Below are 22,398 nucleotides of genomic sequence, written 5' to 3'. Positions count from 1 at the left end.
ATATATATATATATATATATGGATATATATATATGTATATATATGTATATATATGTATTATATATATATATATATATATATATATATATATATATATATATATATATATATATATATGTGTGTTTCTTTGTCTGATTAAGTAGTTGTAGAAAACTGATGTGTGCTTGAGGGGTGTGAAAGTGGTGCATTATTTTTCTTGGAGATTCCCTATTTTCCAAGGAAAAAAGAATTTAATTGTTTGCCATTTATATATTTCTATGATTTTTGTTTGCTCTGATTTTGGTAACCTTGCATTGTAAAGGGACCAAAATCCTATTGTTTGGTAGTCTTAGTAGTTATAGAATACATCAGTATTAAGGAAAACTTGTATGAATAGCCTTACATATTTCCACTTGAAACCATCAGCCGGTTATATTGACTATTGCTCTTACTTGTTAATCTAGCCACTTGTTAATCTAGCCACAACAGTGCCACTGAAGTGTCAGCTGCAGACCTTTTCAGTGGTCTGGAAGCATCACTATGCCACTATTGGTGTCTCTTTTCTGGGCTAGAAGCCTTGGAATTGCGGAAAGAGTTTTACTTCCGCTAAGACACCTTTCCAGTGGCTGTTTGCTGTCTCCACCTGGGATTTAGCAACAGGTGAGACTGAGGGGCCGACTACCTGTGAGCAGACCCTACTGACCTCCCTTGGGCTTCTGGTATGGCTTCTCCCTGGTGATTTTGCGAGGGAGTATGCCAGGGAAATTTGCCTAGGAGAATCAGCAGGACAGACCGCCAGCTCCTCCACTTGCACTTCACTTCTGAATAACCTAATTGAGTCACTGTATTAAATAATATTTCGACCTTACTGATGAATTTACTTTCCAATGTGGCAATGGTGTTGGGGTTAAGAACCTGGGAGTTGAGATCAGGATTAGGAGGAATAGTAGAAGGACTGGGAATGGGAGAAACAGCAGGAATCGGAACATCAATAGACTTATCTAACTCTAGACTAGCAGTCAATCTGCCCTGTCTCACACTAGCCTTTCTTTGTCTATCCCTAGCCAATTTAGATAGATAAGCTAAATCTTCTACTGTTTTGCATCCCATCCTTCACACTCCAAGTAAGTATTGTCCAATGAGCAGTTTTGCCTTCTACAATTAACACAAATTGTAAGAGTCATTTTGCTGACGTTAACTTTTTCCTACAGCCCTTGCTGCAATAACGAGTACTTGATACACCAGTGTCAGCCATTGTCAGTTACAAGTTAAGTTAAATTCAGTAACTGACACTAATTATCTAAAATAACTGGATAATTATCCAATGAAAATGCAATTCTTTACAAGTCAAATCAAAACAAATGGCAAATATTTAAAAAAAAAAAGTTCCTCAGCAATTTCCAAAAAAAAAAACAGCAAAGAAATCAATTTTCCAAACTAGCTGTTGACCCACAACCTTATTGTAAGCCGGCAGAAACAAATTGAAGCACTTGGCTCAGTTGTTCCTCTTCTTCCCGAAAGTGGGCGGGACTAGTTACCTATAGCCAAAACAAAGAAGAATCGCTATCGTGAATTCCAAATCTTAGCCACCGGTGCTACTGCTGTGAATAACAGAAACTATAGCTATGTAATAACTGCGTAAGTTGCATAATTAAAACAGGGTTTTTTTTTGGTCAAATCTCTTAAGGAGATAGAATGCATAGGCTCAAAGTGAGGACCTGACAACCATTTCACAACTATGAAGAGATTCCAAGGTACTGCAGGCGAATCTTTACCCTTGGGGGTGCCAAAAGTCTTAATAAGATCTGAAATGTCCAGATTGGAGGACAAGTCCAATCTTCTATGACAAAAGACTGACCCCAACATGGCTCTATAGCCCTTAATGGTGGATGTTGAAAAGTTCCTTGCTGATCTTAAATGCAATAAGAAGTCAGCTATCAAGCTAAGAGATATTTCTTTTACGTTAGTCTAGTCACCATGGGGTGCTGGCACACACCATGGAGGGTAACTCCTATGAGGTCGAAACAGCGACTACGCTATAAAAAAAAAAATTAGTAAATAAAAGGATGCATCATAGCCTAATCTTCCCAACTACATACCCTGGAGGTCACCTTCACTTTCCTTGCCTGACAATGGATGCCAATCATAAAGAGTAAAATACTGGGATGTATCCTAGCCTAATCTCTGTAACCTAAGGGTGCCTGGTTTTACCTAATCTGAGGGGATTTTGATCTCCACTTTGCCTGATCAAGGGTGCCTGATCAAGGGTCATCCTTTTGGTTGTAACACTCAAATGGAAAATGCAATGGCCCCCAACCTATGCTGACCTTAAAATTATGTTTTTTCACTATTGTCTTCCATTATTGTTGGACATATGTGCACCTGAGTAAAGGGTTAGCCAAACATTATGACAGAAATGAATGTCAAAATTGTCACAGCCACAACAAAAACTGTCAGAAATACCATGCTTAATATTTATAAATACAACTTAGGTCTACTACAACTGCCATTTTCAGAAACTGAAGAACTGAAAGTATACATTTTTTCAGAATGCATAGTCTTCATGAAACTCAGTACACTTCAAGTTAATATCAATTTTTTTTTTTTTTTTTAATTCCCAGGGAAGCAACATTGTTATTCAAATATTCTTAGAAAATTAATTCATAGAACTGTTGTACCTTCCAATGCTAAGGGGAAGACAAGGCATTGTCCTGTTGCCAGTTTGAACAAGTTAGGATAATCCTAAAGCATACAGCAAATTTTTGCAGTAAAATGATATTGTTATAATACAATAAAGTTTCATACATACTTACCTGGCAGATATATACTTAGGGACGACGGAGTCTTAGCTAAGTATATATCTGACAGGTAAGTTCATTGTATGAAATTATCTGGCTTTGCTCTGTACGGGCTCTTGTTTATAAAGCAGCATGCAAAACATTGAACTACTTTTTTCTTATTTAGATTCTGGTGGCCTTAGCCTAGCCTATACGATGAGAAAATGCCAGAAAGGTTAGGGAAAAGCATTTGATAAAGGAATAGCAAAAAACTAAAAGGAAAATACACATCAAATTTTTATAATATTAAAGCTGAAACTTTAAAATAAAGTAAGATTTAATAAATTCAGTTTATTAATAACATTAACCGAGATAAAATAATAAAGGATTTCATCAGGTGTACATGGGTACTATAAAAGCTCAAATTGAATTATGGCTGCTTTGTAGGGCAACATTGGGATTCAATCAACCCAGGTAGTCTCTTTTCTTTTTGAAGGGAATTCTTGATGTTTATGTGGAGTTGCATAATGTCTTCCAATAGGGCATTCAGGTATTTGCAACCATCATAGATTAATGTAAGACCAAGACAAGGGGGAAATGGGCACTTATTATTATACTTTAAGTAAAATGTACAAAATAATCTAGCTATTATAAATTATGGTACAGTTAGGCTATGTAGGTAAATAAAGTACACTGAAAAAAATTAAGGCTAATAAACACAAAGCAGGACAGTTAATATACTTATATACTAGTAACCAATCTACAACTTGGTGAACACCACATTATCAGGCTTCTTTAGGCTAACCAACAGCTAGTTGAAGAGCCACTCAGACTACAGGATCATAGGTAGGTAGGTACCTTAGCTAGTTACACTATGCATTTGCTCCATGGGTTAAACCATCACCATGAATTATGGTAACCTTGACTGGGTTAGGCAGCAAGACTTTGGAGCAAAACCTTACATGGGGACAATAGCCTACCTACTAGTAGGTATGAGTAGTTAAGGGGCTTACCTACCTACCTAGTATAACGACATCATAATCAACAAACCAAACCCATGTGTTTAGTGCTGCCACATTGTCCTGGTCTCTTTAGCCTTCTTCAGTCAATATTAACATGGCTAATTTACAACTACTAAGCTTGGTTAGTCTAGCTTATTCCTCACTGGATCTCGGAGCTGGGTTTCAAAGTAAACTTCAAATCACGAAAATAACTTTCAAACTCTATGGATTTCGGAGCTGGATTTCAAAACAAACTTCAAATCGCGAAGATAACTTCAAAATTCTATAATGTGTCTTTAAAATCCACACAAGGGCCTAACTTGGTAAGAGTGTTTCTAAAAAATATAAAAGCACTTTACCCTGCCATTGATAGTCTATACAGCATTTGGCAGTTCGCTACTTGAGTTTTGTTTACAATTCGTACTTATCGTTCAGCTGTTGGGGATAAACCACTGAGCGTCAATCACTAGAGTCGCAAACGCCCTGCCGACTGTGCCGAGTGTGACTTCGGGCGGTCATATTGAAACTTTCAATATGAAAGGTCTCGGTTTTGTTACTATTATTATTTTTACTATATTATGTATTTCTACAAAATACATAATATAGTAAGGAACGTAACCGCGGATACTACATCCACTAGGGATTGGGGCGTCCAATGTATTTCACTGTGTTTAGTACTGGCCCCTTGGGGGTCAATTACAGTCGTCCGAATAAATATTACTTAACATTATTCTTGTTCAGTAGGTAAAACTGCATAGTAAAACAGCAACTGCCATAGTCTAGGCCGCCACGGATAAGTACCCTAGATCTACCCTATATTAATTTTTAAAAATTTCCATTATTATTATTATTTTTTTTTCTTTTTTTTATCACAGTCCTCCAATTCGGCTGGGTGACATTTTTATAGTGTGGGTTCCGGGTTGCATTCTGCCTCCTTAGGAGTCCATCACTCTTCTTACTATGTGCGCCGTTTCTAGGATCACACTCTTCTGCATGAGTCCTGGAGCTACTTCAGCCTCTAGTTTTTCCAGATTCTTTTTCAGGGGTCTTGGGATCGTGCTTAGTGTTCCTATGATTATGGGTACAATTTACACTGGCATATCCCATATCCTTCTTATTTCTATTTTCAGGTCTTGATACTTATCTATTTTTTCCCTTTCTTTCTCTTCAACTCTGGTGTCCCATGGTATTGCGACATCAATGAGTGATACTTTCTTCTTGATTTTGTCAATCAACGTCACGTCTGGTCTGTTTGCACGTATCACCCTATCTGTTCTGATACCATAGTCCCAGAAGATCTTTGCCTGATCATTTTCTATCACTCCTTCAGGTTGGTGCTCGTACCACTTATTACTGCAAGGTAGCTGGTGTTTCTTGCACAGGCTCCAGTGGAGGGCTTTTGCCACTGAATTATGCCTCTTTTTGTACTGGTTCTGTGCAAGTGCCGGACATTTGCTTGCTATGTGGTTTATGGTCTCATTTTTCGTATTGCACTTCCTACATATGGGAGAGATGTTATTTCCATCTATCGTTCTTTGGATATATCTGGTTCTTAGGGCCTGATCTTGTGCCACTGTTATCATTCCTTCAGTTTCCTTCTTGATCTCTCCCCTCTGTAACCATTGCCATGTGTTATTGCTGGCCAGTTCTTTAGTCTGTCTCATGTATTGTCCGTGCATTGGTTTGTTGTGCCATTCCTCTGTTCTGTTTGTCATTCTCCTGTCTCTGTATATTTCTGGGTCTTCGTCTACTTTTATCAGTCCTTCTTCCCATGCACTCTTGAGCCACTCGTCTTCACTGGTTTTCAGATATTGCCCCAGTGCTCTGTACTCGATGTTGACGCAGTCCTCTATGCTTAGTAGTCCTCTCCCTCCTTCCTTTCGTGTTATGTATAGTCTGTCCGTATTTGCTCTTGGGTGTAGTGCTTTGTGTATTGTCATATGTTTCCTAGTTTTCTGGTCTATGTTGCGGAGTTCTGCCTTCGTCCATTCCACTATTCCTGCACTGTATCTGATTACTGGCACTGCCCATGTGTTTATGGCTTTTATCATATTTCCAGCGTTGAGTTTTGACTTGGGTATCGCCTTGAGTCTCTGCATATATTCTTTCCTGATTGTGTTCTTCATCTCTTGGTGTTTTATATCTCCTCCTTCCATTATCCCCAGGTATTTGTATCCCGTCTCATCTATGTGTTTGATGTTGCTCCCACTTGGTAGCTTTATCCCTTCAGTCCTTGTTACTTTGCCCTTTTGTACGTTGACTAAGGCGCATTTTTCTATTCCAAACTCCATCCTGATGTCCCCAGATACAACCATTACAGTCTGGATTAGGGTATCTATTTCCTTGATGCTCTTACCATACAGCTTGATGTCGTCCATGAACATCAGATGGTTAATTCTGTTGCCTCTTTTCTTGAATTGGTACCCAGCATCCATCTTCTGCAGTACTTTTGTCATGGGAATCATGGCTACTACGAAGAGTAGTGGGGACAGTGAGTCACCCTGGAAGATCCCTCTCCTGATATTAACCTCTGCTAGTCTTATTCTAGAGCTTGTAAGTACTATTGTATTCCAGTTGTGCATTGTATTTTTGAGGAAGATGGTGGTGTTTTCCTCTGCCCCATATATTTTCAGGCATTCTATTAGCCATGTGTGTGGTATCATGTCGAAGGCTTTCTTATATTCTATCCATGCTATGCTCAGGTTGGTTTTCCTTCTCTTACTGTTCTTCATTACCATTTTGTCTATCAGGTGGTCTTTTGTGCCCCTACACTTCCTTCTGCAGCCTTTCTGTTGGTGGGGGATGGTGTTTGTATCCTCTAGGTAGTTGTACAGACTTTTGCTGATGATACCTGTTAGTAACTTCCACATTATTGGTAGGCAGGTGATAGGCCTGTGGTTACTGGCTATGTTTCCATTACTCTTGTCTTTCAGGACTAAGGATGTTCTTCCTATGGTCATCCATTTGGGCGCATGGTGATTTGTGATACAATGCTGGAGTTGTTCTGATATTCTTGGGTGTAGGGCCATGAAGTTTTTGAGCCAGTATCCATGGAGTTCATCGGGACCTGGGGCTTTCCAGTTGGGCATTTTCTTTAGTTGGTGTCTGACTGTCTGTCGTGATGTCAGTGAATCTTTGTTTTATTCTCCCTGTTTCTTCTGCCTTGACTTCCTGGAGCCATGTTGCATGTTTGTTGTGTGATACCAGATTGCTCCATATGTTTTCCCAGAGTCTCTTACTTGGTTCGGCTTCAGGAATTTCTTGGTGGTTGTCTTCCCCTCTTAGTTGGCTGTATAGTCTTTTCTGGTTGGTTCCGAATAGTTTGTTCTATTGGTATCCCTTATTCCTGTTCATGTATCGTTGGATCTTATGCGCTTTGGCCTTAAGCCTCTGTTTTACATCTTCTATTGTGTTGTTTAGTCCCCTCTCCTGTACTTTGTATTTTTCGTTCAGTTCCTCCCTTGTTTTCTTGCTTCTTAGCCTTTTTTCTGTCATCTCTTTCAGTTTACTCAGGTCAGATCTCATCACCATGATTTGATTTTCCAGGCGCCTTTTCCAAGGCGGTTGCTGTTCTGGTTTCTGTTGGGTTGGTTGTGCTGGTGGTGTTGGTGTTCGTGTCCCCATCAGTTCTGCTACTAATCTTGCTCCTGCATATGTCAAGTTATTTGTTTCTGTGATATTGGTGGTGTGTATTAGTCTCATTATTTCATTGACCTCACTTATCTTCTCCCTTAATTTCTTGGTGTTGTAGGCTTATTATTATTATTATTATTATTATTATTATTATTATTATTATTATTATTATTATTATTATTGGACCCAATTTCACCAGAAAAAAATTACCTTACAAAAACAATTTGGCCTAAGCACTCCAGCCATTGTGGTCAAGGCCTAAGCATCTGCTCTTGGATCTGAGCAGTGCCAAGCATTAAATGGTTCCTGTAAATTACAGGACTTTCTTTGCATACAGTCACTGACATGTTGTTCCTTTAACCATTCTATAGAGCATTCTTCGGCCTATCCGCTAATGTATAGTTAAGTATAATTTAGTTTTACCAGACCACTGAGCTGATTCACAGCTCTCCTAGGGCTGGCCCAAAGGATTAGATATTTTTACGTGGCTAGGAATCAATTGGGACCTACAGCTTATTGTGGGATCCGAACCACACTATATCAAGAAATGAATTTCTATCACCAGAGATACATTCCTCTGATTCCACGTTGGCCGAGCCGGGAATCGAACCTCGGACCACCAGATTGGCAGCCGAGCGTGAAAACCACTCGTCCACATGGAACTGGCGCTAATGTATAATTCATGTATATTCAGTATTCGTAGATTTTATTATCGTTAAATGTATGTCTCCGAAAAAACAGAAATCGGCTCTTGCCGACCCAGTTTTCTTTCTCTCGTGGGTCGGACACTACATATCCGTCCGCACACTGTAATTATAAACCTCCCTTTACCTAAGAGCAAGCGCCCGTGCTGGCTCAAACAACATGTAATAAAGTTAGTACTTCTTTACCTGCCTCTTTGTCTAGACCTCACAACTGGTGACCTCCCGGTTTGAACGGTGATACAGGGTATTGGTTCAGCCATTAATGGACCCATACAGCCGCTCACCTTCAGAGACCTTAAGCGGACTTACTACAGCGTCCCAGTCTAGGTCTCTGAGAGCTCCCCTCCACGGACAATGCCAACACCATCAACGGACTATACGGCATACCTTCCACAGGTGTGTTTTGGTATCTTCACGAATGGTTTGCCCTGCCATTCACGACTCCCGTCGACCTTTTGAGTGAGAATTGACAATACCAGGCTCTGCCAAAGCAGATAATTACTCGGGAGCCACCCCGAGCCCCTTGGTCTCTGCCACGACCTCGCACACAGCTGCCGCCCAGGCCGTCAGGTTGCCCCCCTTCACAGCAGAAGGTTCTACTGAGCAGAGGGCCAGTTCATGATTGCGGGACTCACGGATGAGATACTCAGGCTGACCTCGTCATAGCAGCTCTCCCAGGGGAAGCCTACAAATGCATAACCTCATGGGTGAACTCACAGGCCCGCCCAGTCACCCTTAACGAGCTGAAGCAGAAGCTTATTACCATGTATTCAACCCCCATCCCTGTGAGAGCTGCCGGCCTCCTCAACCTTGTCACTAAACCCAATGCGCGACGCAGACCTGAGAGATGCCTGGGACATGGTAATGGGTCTCCTTCATCTCCCAGAGATCGGCGAAGACGGACGAAATAAGGAAATCAGCCTCAGTCACGAGATATTTCTCCGACAATTGTCCCCAGAGGTTCATGGGCAGATACCGAATGCAGACACCCTACCCGAGGATGAGCTCGTCGAGAGACCCACAAGCTGACCAAGGCCACTGCCAGGGCTGTGAAACTCACAGCCTTGCCATCAACCATCTGTCCAGTGACAGAAGAACCTGAGATGTTGGAGGTCAATGTGGTGCACCAGAAGAAGGGACATTTGCAGCAGCGGGGTGATAACACAGCTTGGTGTTTCTACCACCGAAAATTCGGGAAGAATGCAAAAAGATGTGAAAGCCCCTAAAAATCTCCATCCTGGGGCACAGTTACATATGGCCTTTCATTGTTGCAGACGTCAAGGTCGCTCTCCTGGGGGCGGACTTCCTGGCGCAACACGGGCTCCTCGTGGACGTAGGCTGCAAGCACCTCCTTGACACGGGGACATGCCGCTCCCTTCCACTCACCGCAGGGCCAGGCATCCCTACTGTTTGCTCCATCGTGCCTCACAAATACGGCAACCTCCTGCAGGAGTTCCCGACGTATTCAAGCCAGAACTCCGTCAGGTGGCCAGCACCAGGGTCAAGCACGGCATATTTCACCACATCACCACCATGGGGGCCGCCCGCAGGCAAAATTCTGCCTACTCCCCCCGAGCTGCCTACAGGACGTGAAGAGGGCATTCTCAGAGATGGAGCAAATGGGCACCTGCCAGAAAGCCTCGAGCCCATGGGCCTCACCTCTCCACATGGTAAAAAAGTCGGACAGCACCTGGAGGTCCTACAGAGACTACCAGCAACTGAACCTGGCAACGACCCCTGATCATTAACCCCTGCTGAGCATGCAGGACCTGACCAGGGCCCTGCACGGAGCAAAGGTTTTCACCAAAATGGACCTTTTAAAATGGTATTTTCAGGTTCCAGTATACCCCGAGGATGTCCCCAAGACACCCATCATCATGCTATTTGGGTCTTACGTTTTCTCATACTCCACCTTCGACCTGAGGAACGCTGGAGCCACCTTCCAACACCTGATGGACAGCATCCTGAGAGACATGCCCTTCTGCATCTACTATGTCAACGACATCTTAATTTTTCCAGGCCCCCAGAGGAACACCTCCACCATATTCAAGCCATGCTGAAGCACCTTCAGGAGAACGGGCTTTTGTCCGGTTAGACAAATGCATCTTCAGCACTGAGAAGGTGGACTTCCTCAGGCATGAGATCTCTGCGGTGGGTGTGCACCCCATGGCCTCGAAGGTGGGTGCCTTGGAGAAGTTCCTGACACCGATGACAATCAAGGCCCTTCAGGAATTCATCGGGATGGTAAGTTACTACCGCCATTTCATCCCAGACATTGGCCGCACCATGTCCCCTTTGACAGAGGTCCTGAAGGGGAAACCAAAGAAGCTATTGTGGGAAGCTGTGCAGCATCAGGCCTTTCATCAGGCGAAGATGTCCCTCACTAGGGTCGTCACCTTGGCTCACCAGGACCTCAATGCGCCCTTATGTCTCACCACTGACGCCAGCAATGTCGCCTGTGGAGCTGTCCTGGAGCAGGTGGTCCACAGGTCTCCCCAGCCGCTTGCCTTCTTCAGCAGGAAGCTGAAATCCGCTGAGACCTGGTACAGCACTTTTGGCACTATTGGCCGTATACCAGGCTGTGCACTACCTCCGATACCATAAGGATGAACCATCAGCCCTTGGTCCACGCCTTTACCAAAGTGGGCGACACCTGGTCCGTGAGGCAACAAAGGCACCTTGAAGTCATTGCTGAGTTCAGCTGCACAATCCACTGTGTCCCCGGTGAGAAGAACCCCGTGGCCAATGCCCTATCAAAGATTGAGATCAGCACCGTTCATCTCGGGATCGACTACAAGGACCTCACCCGGGAACAGGCCACCGATCCAGGAGTACCAGCCTACTGCGCAGCCCTCACTTCCCTAAGTGGGAAGAGGTACCCTTCGGACCTTCCAGCACGACACTCCTCTGCAACACCAGCACCGACTGCCCCCACCCGTTGATCCCAGCCCCCCGCAGGAAGATCATGTTCGATGTCAGCCATGGCCTCTCACACCCATTGGGCCAAACAACGATGCGCCTCCTGACAGAGAAGTTGGTTTGGTGTGGGGTCAGCAGACACACTGAATCGGGTATAGGAGAATTCCCACACCCCAAATGGAGCTTTGGACACATACACGTGGATGTCGTAGGCCTTCTGTTTCCGTCCAAGGGTGCCAGATACCTCCTGATGGTCATCAATCATTCCACCAGATGGCCCGAAGCAACCCCAATGTCAGAAGCTACCACCAACGCCTGCACAGAAGCCATCCTCTTCAGTTGAATCAGCCGTTTTGGAGTGCAGATGACATCATGATGGACCGCAGATCTGCTTTCCTGTCGGAGTTGTGAGCTGCCCTGGCCTGCCTAATGGGTACTTCACACCACAGCATCACCACCTACATCCCCATGGCTAATGGCATGATGGAAAGAGTCCACCAATCCCTACAAGCATCCTTAATGGCGTGCTGCACTGGGGAAAACTGGAAGTCGCAGTCGCCTGGGTTTATGGAGAAACATTGGGAGTATCAGGCAAATTCTTCCCGACGAACACCGATAACGCAGACATCCCGATTGCGAGGCTTCGGGAGACCGCTGGGAAATTCATGCCCTGCCTCAAGACTTTCTCCAACAGGACAAGGCACTTCCAGCCCAAAGCCTTATCATCCTGCTAGCATGTCTTCGTCAGGAACAATGTTCACAGCCCGCCACTGACGAGACCCTACTGAGGCCCCTACCGCGTCCTCCGTCGCATGAACAAGGCATACCTCATCCTCATACATGGTCACAAGGAATTGGGTCTCCATTGACAGGTTGAAGCCCGCTTTCCTAATAGACGAAGACGGCACCGAAGAGGAACCCGGCAGATGCCCCCGAGTGCCACCACAAAATAGAACAGCTCCCGAGATCACCAAGCCACCCAAACGCAGCCGCGGCTGCCTGCATACAACAGTCAAGCCCCGCAGGAACCACTCCAGGGGAGCAATCTTGTCACCTAGCTCACTGAGGGACTCAGAGGCCGAAAGTCACCTGAAACAGCTGGTCTCTCGGACTCGGGGCCGCCTCAGCCCACCAGCACGTTATTGCAACTAGCAATCCAGACTCATACTAATCTTTCAATAATTAATGCATAATCATTGTCTGGGGGGGGGGGGGAGTAGTTGTAAGGACAATGCTTTTTCCCTATTTATATTGTATGCCATTATGAAGACACATTGTTCCTTTAACTATTCTATAGAGATTCTTCGGCCTATCCGCCTATGTATAATTCATGTATATTCAGTATTCATAGGTTTTATTATCTTTAAATGTATGTCTCTGAGAAAACACAAATCGGCTCTCGCTGACCCAGTTTTCTCTCTCTCGCGGGTCGGACACTACAGAGCCGACTGCACAATGTAATTATAAACGTCCCTTTACCTGTAATAAAGTTAGTAATGCTTTACCTGCCTCTTTGTCTAGACCTCCCAACATACACATACGAAACATGCACACTTAACATACACTCCCACTCAATAACACTAAACACTCACTGAATACTCAATACTCACTAGGCACTCACTACACATTAAATGCTCACTAAACACTCATAAAACACTAAACCCACTAAATCACTCATACCCGAACACTCAGTAAGCATTCACTAAACACTCACTTAATCCTAAACATTAATTAAATGCTAAACAATCACTAAGCATTCACTAAAGACTCAATATATACTAAACATTCATTAAGTACTCACTATACACTAAACACTTATAAACTAAACATTCACTAAACCCTAAACACTCACCGAATACTTATACACTGAACATTCACTGAACAGTCACTAAACATTCACTAAAACCATATACTCATTAAACATTCACTAATGACTCACTAAACATTCACTGAATACTTACACAATAAACACTCAATAACATTCACTAAACCATAATCACTCAGTAAACATTCACTGAATTACACACTAAACATTCACTAAACCCTAAACTAAACATTCCCTAAAACTTAAGGTAGGTTTACACCTACGCACTTTTTTGTTGCAGGCAGTTACAGCGTGGGTCCGCAAGAAGCCAACAGAAAGCCCATCAAAAGGTAAGGACGCCGCTGGCGCGGGCTGCCAAAGTCGCACGGCGCCGCCAGGATTTTAAAACTTTTCAAATTTTTGCGCGGCGTCTGGCGATCTGATGAAGTCGCACGAAACCGTAAGTGGTGCCACACCACACCACACCACACTGCACCACGTGCGGGAGTGTTACGGCGACGTGCGATGCCCTTACGGCGCCTTCATACATGATTAATACATGGTGCGGACATGTTGCGGGGCATGAGGCGGGTTATGGCACCTCCCTAGGTCGACTGGATGGAAGGTTGCCGCGGGCAGTCTGGGGAGGATAAAAGGGGCCGGACAGAACACGGGGGCATCATTCGCGCTCTGACAGACTGTTGGCATGGATACCCAGCCACTCTCGAGCCATGTGACATGAAGATGCCTTTTCGCCTCAAAGTGGAACTACTTCAGTTGTGTGGGAGCCTGGATGGGAAGCACACCGCGATCAAGAAACCTAAAGGTGGAGGATCACTGTACTTCAATTACAAGAAGTTCCACAGCATCGTTCTCATGGCCCTCTCCGATGCAAAATACGAACAGGTTCCTGTTCGTCGACGTCGGTGCAGAAGGAGGTGCTGGGGATGGAGGAACCTGGCAGAAGTGCAACCTGGCCAGGGCCATCACATACAACCGAGCAGGAGTCCCACAAGACAGAAATCTGCCCAACAACAACGATCCCATCCCCTTCCACATGGTCGCCAATGATGCCTTCGCTCTCCAGTCGTGGATGATGAAGACCTACTCCCACCAATCACAAGATCCCACCAAATGACTATACAGCTACAGATTATCTTGCGCTCATCGTGTGGTGGAAAACACATTCCGCCTGCTACACATGAGATGGCCCAAGAGAAAGGGAGGGAAGAATTAAATAAGTCTTTTTATGTAGATAACTATATTCAAACTTTTGAGTCTTATAACTAGGTAAAAGATGCATATGTCGAAACCAAATCATTGTTAGATAAAGCCCACATGCCTTTAACTGGGTGAGCCAGTAACTGTCAGAGATTTAACAAGTGACTAGAATGTAATGAACTTAATGAAGTCACAGTGTTAGGGATAATTTGGAATAGAGACGTTGATTGCTTAAGTTTGAAACCTAGCAAGAGAACTAATGAACCCAATATCCCCTTCAGAATAATGAAACGCAAACTTCTGTCATCTTTAGTAGCCAATTTTGATCCCTTAGAATTAGTTAGTCCCATTTTGTCAGGGGAAAACTTTTCTTACAGGAACTTTGGGAGGAAAGGATAGGATGGGATGATGTTCTGTCTCAGGAACGAGAAAGGGAAGAGCATGACATATTAACTGAATTTGTAGATGTTCATTCCTTAGAGTTTCCAAGGGGAACTATGTTGGGAATTGTTGAGCTACACGTATTCATTGATGCTTCTAGTAAGGCTTACGGAGCCGTTGCATATGTCAGGCAACATGAGGGTCAAATGAACATTCTAACTTTGAAGATGAGAGTCATGCCAAAAAAGCAATCTAAATTAACCATACCAAAACTTGAGTTGTTAACCTTATTGTTGGGATTTCGGTTGTGCAGACATCTCAAGAGTTTATTCAATGTCTCTCGAATTGTCACATGGACCGATAGCCAAGTAGCTATAGCCTGGGTACAGAGTAGGGAAGGAAACAAAAACACTTTCACCTCTAATTGCATTGGGGAGATCAATTTCATCCTACAGGAATGTGCTGTAGAACTATGCTATGTTCCCACCAAAGAGAACCCAACAGATATAATCTCTATAGGTGCCAGTTTGAAGGAACTGAAGTCTAGCTACATGTGGAACAAGATGACCATAAGCCTCCTGACAAACAGCAAGCCATAGTTGTTGCAGCCCTCTGAGAGTTGAGGGACGAAGGAACATTGACTCCGCCAGGAGAGATATGGAATCTAAGGGGGAGTAATGTTTGTTTCATAAAGTTAAAAGAAATTATGAAATGTGTCTTAAAGTTTGGGAACTGCAAGGCAGATCCATTCACTAAATCAGTATACTTAGAACAGGGGCATTATTATCCTACAGCATGTGACAAACTTGGAAATGATGTGCAAGTGCCCACGCAAATAACTAATTTTATCTAACAATTAAACTTAATGAGTAGATTACGTAACATAACTGATTGTAAAACCCAGTTGATGTTGTTTCCTCTTAAAGGCATGTCAGCTAGGTTATATTTAGAATTCCTCCATACCACTCACATGCAGTGTTGTGTAAACATATTAATCACGCTTTATCGACAGGAATGCTGGAGCCCTGGACTGAGTGTCATTGCCAAGAGAGTGGTAGGGAGATGTAGGGCCTGCATTCTCACCTTCAGGCCACTTCTCCGTCAGCCACCACCTCCCCCCCTCCCGTTCGACAGAACTCGCCTGCTACACCCTTTCGATAAGGTTGGCGTGGACCACACTGGCCCCATTCAGATTGAAGGGGGACATCCTCATCATAACCTGTTCGGCCAACCATGCGGTGGACGCCAACACCTTCGTGTTGTTACTGCGACGATTTGCAGCTACCCATGGAGCCCCTTCTACAGTGTACAGTGACAATGCCATGACCTTCAGAGCAGCAAGTACCTACCTGTAGGAGGTCTACAATGAAGACGCAACCCAACGATTTCTTCGAAAAGCCGGAATTCAATGGAAGTTCCAGACACCCAGATCTCCCTGGAAGGGAGGTTTTTTTGAGAGGTTGGTGGGGGTTGTAAAGAGGACCCTTGTGACCACCCTTTGCCGTAACATCTTCAGGGAAGAGGAACTTCGGACCCTAGTGAAGGAGGCAGAAGCTATCGTCAACAACCATCCTCTAATGTATGTTGGGGACACATGGGAAGACGAAGTTCTCACCCCATCGCATCTCATTTGTGGTGATGTGATGAGGCTACTGCCACCTGTGGTCCCTCAAGAGGAAATGCACACCACCCTGACCATGAGGCAACTGCAACACAAGCACTTCAGGTTAACTGAGACCCTGGACCGTTTCAAGAGGTACTGGCGTGATGGATACCTGAAGACGCTTCAAGAACATCACGACTTCCCTCATTGCCCTTCGAGAAGGCGATATTGTCTTAGTAAAGGCTGATCAGTGGAAATGCAGTCAGTGGCCTCTCTGTAAAATTATCACACTCAAGGGAAAGGCCCGTGCCAACAAGAAGTGTTGGCTTAATACAACAACAACAACAACAATTTGATCCTTCTCTCATCTAAAGACCTTAGCTTGAGATAAGACGTGAGAGTAAGTCGGGGTCTGAGGGCCATCCACCTGAATATCAGTTTCCACCAAGCGACCGTAGCTGTGAGCACTTATAGAGAAATATTCAATACTTACCTAGGACATTTTTTTAACTTGTTATTTAATTATCAGTGATCTCTGTGCCGAGGAGATTTGCGTGTTATTGTCAATAATGAACTAGATTTCAAGTGATAAATTTCGTGTTACCTGTGCGACCACGAGGTCACCCTTTTTCTTTCAGTCCTGATACCATAGTGGCCAGAGCTGCCAGAGTTATGTAAATATTTAGATATAAGTGTAGTGATGAGAGTAGGTATATTTTTCTAATAAAATTTGTAAATTAACTTCATGGTTCTTTTGTTCTTGTGTACGGACTGGTGACTTTCCTTCTTGGTAAATCTATTGCCCCCTAACATCGGGCCAGAGAACCCGTCCTCAACAGTCGCCAAAGAAACTTCGTGACACTCGCAATGTACAATTACATATGTCGAGCTGAGATTTGAGATTTACGTAGACGTACATGTATGTCACTGATGATCTAGGCCACACTCACTTTTAACGGTTTTTGGGTGACGGCGACTGACGTAAATTCAATTTCGTCAGACGTAAGTCAGTTACAACATACTTAATACGGAATCAGACATAGGCGACTTATATAAACTGAGTCGTGAACGTGTTAACACGCAAGTGGGAATGAGAGCCATTCCAGGCACTGCTGACAGAGACATAGGATGGACGAACAGGAAGTTGTGAAGACAACAATATCTGGACGCGATATAAGACACTTTAAATGATAATCCTGAACTTGCACTGGCCATGTGGATCATTACTTTGTCATCTTGATGTTAAAAATAAAGAAAATACGGCAGGAACGAACGTGCAAGAAGCAAAAGACGCGAAGCAAGAGATGCTGGATGTGGTCCTACTTAGAAAGAAGAGAAAAGAAAGGTTAATACAATAACTTGATGAAAGAATTGGCAATTGAAACTCCAGGACTGTATCGGAACTCTACCAGGATTACAGAGGAGTTTTTCCACGAAATTGTTGAACGGATCTCGCCGTATGATGAAACTATACCTTGGACGAAATCTGACAGCACATGAGCACATCTTCAATTACCGACTGAGTAGGTCAAATCGTACAGTGGAGAGTGCCTCTGGCTTACCAGCAAACAGGTAGATAACGTTAACAATTATTATGTTGTCTTTATTTGGTCTGCTTGTTTAAAAAGGCATTAATGTGAAAAACCTTTTGTATACCATTTCTTTTCTACAGAAATAATACGTATTTAACATGAAATACCTTTCGTATATCAGCAGACGATGAACCCTTGAGGTCGGAAAAAAAGACACATCAATGAAAAAAGGAAGACATGCCAATGCACATGCTGTAAGAGGAAAATTCCAAAGAATTTTCCCCCCCTTCCACGAGAAGTTGAAAATTACAATTTACAATCCCTTGCGGGTTCTCTTTTACAAGATAATCGTAAATTTTACTAAGTTATACATGTTTTTTCTGATAAACAATTTTATGTTATTATGTAAAATTATAATTACAGCTCACAAATATCAAAACAGATAAGAAATAAGATTAGTAACAAATTGTGAGTATATTTGTTGTAAAATTATAACTGTCATACTATCATGAAAGATACGAAATAAAACCAACAGCAAACCCTGGATATATATGAGACTGAGTAAGACGAGGAGAGTGAGGGAACTAATTTTATTTGGCAAATGAGGCTGTACATAAGGCAGTGTGCGGACGGAAGCGTAGTGTCCATCACGCATGCACAAACAAACATTAACAAAAGGGGAAAGGACCCCCGCTGTGAATATGTTTCTTCACATACGAAAATACATGAATATTACATACAGGGAACGGATTCCCGACATATATACATCAAAAGAAAGGCGTAAAATGCTCTACATTTTAGTTCTTGGAAGGAAAGAGAGGACATATGGATATACAGATTTTTATAATGGAAGGGCGAACATTCGCCCGAATGTCGTCCTTACAAATACTCCTCCCCCCAAGACAATGATTACATAGAACCATTGGGGGTTCGACAGCTTTCCTTGGGCGGCCTCGACGACGTTTAGGGTCACTGTCAGGAAGCAGCGGCGTCAGGGTTTTGCGAGGGCCTTCAGCAAGGTCGTTTTCGTCGGGGATGATGGCGGACTTGAGGCAATCTATCGAGACCCAGTCCTCGCGGCTGCTGATTGACACAAGAAATACCCTCTCCCCTGATGGACGACTTGGTGTGGGCCCCAGTAAGGCCTGGTCAAGGGCGGGCGGGCAGTGCTGTTCCTCACGAAGACGAACCTGTAGGAGTCCAGGGCTCGCGGGCAGAACTGCTTCCTCATGTTGACATACGTATCTCAGCAGGGAATGAACTTCTAGGTGGCTGCACCCAACCATGCCAGGGGAATATCAGGATCGTCACTGTCGGCGGGGAAGAATTCGCCTGGCACAGTTCCCGTACACCTTCTCTGCTGGGGAAGGGTGTCCGTTGGCTCTTGGGGCGGTGCAGAGACCAAGGAGGACCCAGGGAAGCTGTGCCTTCCAATTGGGGCCCTGACAGCGTGCCATTAAGGAAGCCTTGAGGGAGTGGTGGACCTTTTCCACCATGCCGTTGGCTTTGGACTGTAGGACGTTGTGGTGTTGTGCTTGGTCCCCATCAGGCGTGCCAGGGAAGACCAGAACTCTGTCGTGACGTTGTCGGGAGCTCTGAGGCGGCTGCTCCAGCTGGTCAGGAGGGCTATGGCACAGGCGTCTGAGGTGGCTTCTGACATTGGGGTGGCTTGGGCCACCTGGTAGACCGGTCGATCAGTGTCAGGAGGTATCTGGCACTGTTGGATGGAGGAAGACGCCCGACGACGTCGACATGGATGTGTCCGAATTTTCGCCTGGGCTGGGGAAAAGACCCTATCCCCGATTCGGTGTGCCTTCCCGTCTTGCTACTCTGGCACGCGACGCAGTTTCTGGCCCACTCCCGAGCGTCCTTCCTGATGGCGTGCCACAAGAACTTCTTCATTAGGAGCCTGGTTGTCGTGCAGGGTGACGGGTGCAAGAGGCTGTGAATGACGTCGAACACTTGTTTCCTGTGGGAGGCAGGTATCAGGGGAGGAGAGTCATCCTGGAGGGGCCAAAGGGGATGTCCTTCCTTCCTTCCTTCTTTCCTTTCTGTTGGTCATGTCCCTAGTTAAGGGCTACGCAATTTAGCCTATACTCATCAACAGGGCTAGGTGTCTTTAACTGTGCTCAAAATTGTCTTAGTGAGCCTTTCTATGGTTTTGCTTTTTTGTTTTCCAAATCACCCACTAGGTTTTTATCTGAGGGTTTTAGTAGGCTATCTGTGAGACTCCATTGGTTACTGGCTGTCCTTTTGCTACCTGCTATTGCTCCAATTACCTCTTCCCATCTTTCTTTGTATGATTTGCATTCTTCTTTTAGTGTCTGTAGTTCTTCTTCCACTGATTTCTTCCTTTTTATTTTTTCTGTGCTTTTAATTCCATCAAACAACATACTTTTCAGATGCGGATTGTCTGTCCAAATTTCCTTTACAAATTAATGAATTTGAACCTCCAGATATAGGAGAGGAGGTTTTGTTGTTTGAACATGTTGATACTACTAATGTTAATTCCTCTGATATACGCAGATGGCCTGACAGAGAGCCTGTACTATCTCAAGTAAGGTTATGTATTCTAAGTAAGGTTATGTATTCTGAATGGTAGGAATAATAATTTTGAATTAAATGAAGATTTCAAAGCATATGTTAGTAGAAAAAATGAAGTTATAGCATTGCAAGGTTGTTTTTTATGGGAAATAGAATTGTTGAATCACTACAGGGACGAGATAAGGTTACTGATGAGCTTCCTGACACTCATCCAGGTATTGTGAAAATGAAAAACTTGGTTGCCTCATATTGATAAGGATTTGGAGAGGAAAGTAAATTCATGTGAAATGAGACAACAGTTTGTCACTGTGCTGCTGATGAATAGCCGTTGCATCCTTGGGAGTTCTCTAGTTGACCTTTTGAAGGACTGATGTTTTTAGTTGTAATTGATGCATATTCTAAATGGTTGTACTTCTGAAGTTAGTGTCTAAATTAAGACATATATTTTGTGCGCATAGAATACTAGATGTAAAGCAAGTGACAATACTACAGCTTTTGCTAGTGAAGAATTTCAGTATTGTATCTAAGAATACAATTCGTCACATTACTAGTGCTCCGTAACATCGTTCTATTAATGGGTTAGCTGAAAATGCTGCTAAAACCTTTAAAACTGTTTTGAAAAAATGTGAAGGCAGTAAGGATGAAATTTTGCATGAATTTTTGTTTGATTATGGTATCATGCCTCACATCACAAGTGGTATTCCTCCTAGTGAACTTATGATGAAAAGAAGATAGACAACAACATTTGATTTGCTTAGACCTTATTTAAATGATCATGCTGTAAAAATGCAGGAAGCCCAAGCCAGATATGACAAAGGCAATAATTATTCTAGGGCAGGACCACCTAACAGTCTGGGGATTGTGGAAGAGTATGCTGGTCCCATCTCATGTAAAGTTATTAGTAGTGATAGAGATGTTGTACATAGACATTTTGATCAAATGTTGAAACAAGTGAAACTCTCTTGTGAGACTGACGGTTATGCTAGTCTTAATGATACTCATGAAGGTCTTGAACGATCCCAATCCTTACCTAACTTTGAATCTAATTTTCAGTTAAATGAAAATAGTAGAACTGATGTGCAAGATTTTGAAAATATTAGTGAAATGACTGACAGAGTTAGCCCAGTGAACTCACCTATATAGTGAGACATTCGAGTTGTACATGTAAGCCTGTCCAATGCCTTGATTTGTAATTGCATGTATATTTACAGGTACTTGTTTATGTTTGTCAGAGATACAATACCATATTATTTTTACATTTTTGCTGAACGTGTGACAGTTCCTTCTTAAAATGTGGAGGGGTGTGATGTATTGAAATATTACTATGTCTGTTACGGAGAAGCAATACTTTTGTGATGATCTACCATGTAGTATGTAGTACATTTTCATATAGAGGAAGAAAAGAGGAAGTTGATTTTATTAATGAAAATATAATCGTATAAAGAAAGTACCATAAAGAAAGCAAAATACACAAAGAGTTTTTTCATTCCTATAACAATTTAGACTAGGAAAAGTTTGTAAAACTATATATAAACATAGCCTAAACATGTAATTCCTCTTTGATTTCCATGTAAATGGTATACTAACTGACATAAGTCGCAACAGAACTACTAAACTAATTTTATTGGGTAATTAGATAGTTTTCTATAAAAGCAGTCAAAATGACTGCTTGGCCGCTAATGGTAGGTGTAGGATCTTGGCCGTCCTAGTGTGACGGCAAACGTAAAATGTCCTAAAATAAATATAAAAAATGCAAAAGGTGGATTGTATGTGTCCACCAAAAAAAAAATTAATAAACTAAAAAAAAACTTTAAAACAATGTAAAAGTGTCGCCAAAAAATAAATAAAACAAAACTCTTAAAAATTAAAAAAAATGAAAAATGTGGACTGTATGAAAAAAATTAAAACAAAACCTTTAAAAAATAATAAAAATTCAAAAGGTGGAGGGTATATCCTAAAGAAAAAAACAATAAATAAAAAAATTAGATTAATAAAAAAGAAGCAAGTATGTAAGTGACGAAATTCACGCACAAGCAAATTATGCCACAAATAACATCTAATTTCGAGGTCTCTATTCATTGGTAATTTATTTCACCCAAGGGAAATTATAACTTGCGCTTCCCCCAGCACTTGATTAAATTTCTCTTGGTTGAAATAAATTCCCAAGGTACAGAGACCTCGATATTGGACGTTATTTGTGGCTTAATTTGCGTGTGTGAATGGCCACATTTGCAGAATTGATTGCAACTCGGCTACATTACAGTGGTGCCTACAAAATGGCCCAAATGGTAAGGCTACAT

At 43.0% G+C, this 22,398-nt stretch overlaps 1 protein-coding gene across 5 annotated transcripts in view; it reads right to left on the bottom strand.

Moving 5' to 3' along the window:
• Window positions 1–22,398, bottom strand: part of LOC135206259 (myosin-11-like) — a 1,008,036-nt gene that overhangs the window by 166,916 nt on the left and 818,722 nt on the right. The window contains exon 1 of one of the 5 annotated variants that reach the window (XM_064237666.1): window positions 4,182–4,265. The exons of 1 other annotated variant lie outside the window; for it this stretch is intronic. The gene's annotated coding sequence lies outside the window, so the exon portion shown is untranslated. Of the gene's footprint in view, window positions 1–3,777; window positions 4,096–4,116; window positions 4,266–22,398 lie in introns of those variants that run through there. 3 more of the 5 variants (XM_064237664.1, XM_064237667.1, XM_064237669.1) reach the window with 3 other exon arrangements.

The sequence above is a fragment of the Macrobrachium nipponense genome, chromosome 29, assembly GCF_015104395.2.
Source record: "Macrobrachium nipponense isolate FS-2020 chromosome 29, ASM1510439v2, whole genome shotgun sequence".
NCBI lineage: Eukaryota > Metazoa > Arthropoda > Malacostraca > Decapoda > Palaemonidae > Macrobrachium > Macrobrachium nipponense.
The sequence above is the reverse complement of the archived record's forward strand: the minus strand, read 5'-3'. Positions and strand labels throughout refer to the sequence as shown.